We start from the raw sequence: 2,858 nt of genomic DNA on the forward strand, positions 1-2,858 counted from the left end.
ACGCTGAGTAGACTGCAGTTGGAAAATGTGCGATAGCATAAAAAGGGATGACAAATGACAAATTTCAAAGCAAATGATGTAATACCCTTCATGATGCCATTGTAAAGTGTCTTGTGAAAACAGTAGATGACACCTTGAAGCAAAGAACAGTGGGGAAGTCAGAGGGTGTATTTGCTCTAGTCATAGGGCTTGATATGAGGATTGTTGAGTATGAAGTATATTAAATATTTCAAATCAAATTTTATTTATATAATACATTTCACACATAAAAATGCAACTCAAAGTGCTCTACAATGAAAACATAAAAATACAACACACATTTATTTATTATGAATTCACGTTATTGCTATTCTTTACTACTAATATTCTCTCCATATTTAGGACATTCAACTACTTCCACATCAACCAAATGAAATCATTCAATATTCCACATTCAGGACAACATTCAGGATATTGTAGATGTATGTTGGTGTGTATATCCATGTGTATATACACATGTTACTGCGTATATTTACATAGGTTTGATCCTGAATGTTTGCCGTCAATGTTATACATTATGCCGCCGTCCCTGTGTGACCTATATCTTTGCTGCTGTAACAATGAAAATTTCCCCACTGTGGGATCAATAAAGGCATTCTTATCTTATCTTATCTTATCTTATCTTATTACTTATTATGGTCCACATTCCAAAACTTACAATTTTTCCCAGAATTCCACTTTCCCTTCCCAAAACATTGGGAATAATAATATTCTACAAATATGAATACAATCATTCCCAGTTTGGTGGACCACGGTATTCTTTAGGCATGTTTGCAACGCCACGTGGGCATCAGTGGAAGCGCTCTAGAGTGGTTTAGATCCTATTTGGATGGCAGGATTTTTTCTGTAGCACGTCCGCGTCACAGTTCAGAGGTCGTGGGTTCGATCCCGGCCCCGGCCTCCCTGTGTGGAGTTTGCATGTTCTCCCCGTGCCTGCGTGGGTTTTCTCCGGGTACTCCGGTTTCCTCCCACATTCCAAAACCATGCATGGTAAGTTGATTGGACTCTCTAAATCGCCCCTAGGTGTGGCAACCAATTTAGGGTGTCCCCTGCCTACTGCCCGAAGACAGCTGGGATAGGCTCCAGCACGCCCCGCTACCCTTGTGAGGATAAGCGGTGTCGATAATGGATGGACTTTTTCTGTTAGCCTAGGTTACTCTGAGTCCCCTGACCCTCTATCATATGGTGTTCCACAGGGTTCTATTTTGGGGCCCTTGATGTTCTCGTTGTATTTGCTGCCCTTGGGTTCCATCCTTCCAAAACACAGTATTTCCTACCACTGTTACAGTGCCTTGAAAAAGTATTCACCCCCCTTGAATTTTTTTGTATTTTGTTGCCTCACAGCCTGGAATTAAAATTTAATTTACAGAACATGCCCATGACTTTGAAGACGTGATATATTTTTTATTGTGAAGCAAACAACAAATAGGACAAAATAACAGAAAACATCATTGCGCATAAGTATTCACCCCCCCCCCCCAACAGTACTTTGTAGAGCCACCTTTTGCGGCAATCACAGCTGCAAGTTGTTTTTGAGAAGTCTCTATGAATTTACTGCATCTTGCCACTGGGATTTTTGCCCATTCTTCAAGGGAAAACTGCTCCAGCTCCTTCAGGTTTGGTGATTTTCACTGGTGAACAGCATTCTTTAAGTCTGAGCAGATTCTCAATTGGATTGAGGTGTGGCCCTATAGACAGACACTCCAGCCTGTGCTGTGGAACTCTGCAGCTCCTCCGGGGTTACCTTTGGTCTCTGGGCTGCCTCTCCGATTAATGCCCTCCTTGCCTGGTCTGTGAGTTTTGGTGGGCGGCCCTCTCTTGGCAGGTTTGTTATGGTGCCATGTTGTTTGCATTTGACGATGATGGCTTTGATGGTGCTCCTGGGGATCATCAAAGATTTGGATATTTTTTATAACCCAACCCAGACTTGTACTTCTCAACAACTTTGTCTCTGACTTGTTTGGAGAGTTCTTTGGTCTTCATAGTGGCGTTTGGTTAGCGGTACCTCTTGAGATGTTGCAGCCTCTGGGGCCTTTCAGAAGAGGTGTATATATACTGACAGATCATGCGACACTTAAGATTGCACACGAGTGGACTTTGTTTCACTATTTACGTGACTTCTGAAGGTAATTGTTTGAACCAGAGCATTTCAGGGGCTTCATAACAAAGGGGGGTCAATACATATGCACATGGCAATTTTCAGTTATTCATTTTTAAGATTTCTTTTTATATATATATATTTCTCATTTCACTTCAAAACGTATACTATTTTGTGCAGGTCCATCAAATAAAATTCTGATTTAAAAATCAGTTAAATTAGAGGTTGTAATGTAACATATTAGGAAAAAGGCCAAGGGGGGTGAATTCTTTTTCAAGGCACCGTATGCGGTATGGACTGCCAAATCTATGTCCCGCTGAGCAAAAAAGATCCTTTCTCCTTAGGACCATATATATAGTGGGTACGAAAAGTATTCAGACCCCTTGAAATGTTTCACTTTCTGTGTCATTGCGGCCATTTGCCCAAATCAAAAAAGTTCATTTTACTTCTCATTAATTTACACTCAGCACACCATCTTGACAGTAAAAAAAAAAAAAAAAAAATGTAGAATATTTTGCATATTTATGAAACAAGAAAAACTGAAATATCATACGGTCATAAGTAGTCAGACCCTTTGCAGTCACCTTCATATTTAACTAACATGTTGTCCATGAATGTCCAATTTTGTATATTTTTTAAAACATTTCACATTAATGGGATGTCTGTAACGCGGAAACCCCATTCACGTAAAAATGTTAAAAAATGAAAAAAAAATTACATC

The sequence above is a fragment of the Filicampus tigris genome, chromosome 3, assembly GCF_054856515.1.
Source record: "Filicampus tigris isolate MCC_2025a chromosome 3, RoL_Ftig_1.0, whole genome shotgun sequence".
In the NCBI taxonomy this organism is placed as follows: domain Eukaryota; kingdom Metazoa; phylum Chordata; class Actinopteri; order Syngnathiformes; family Syngnathidae; genus Filicampus; species Filicampus tigris.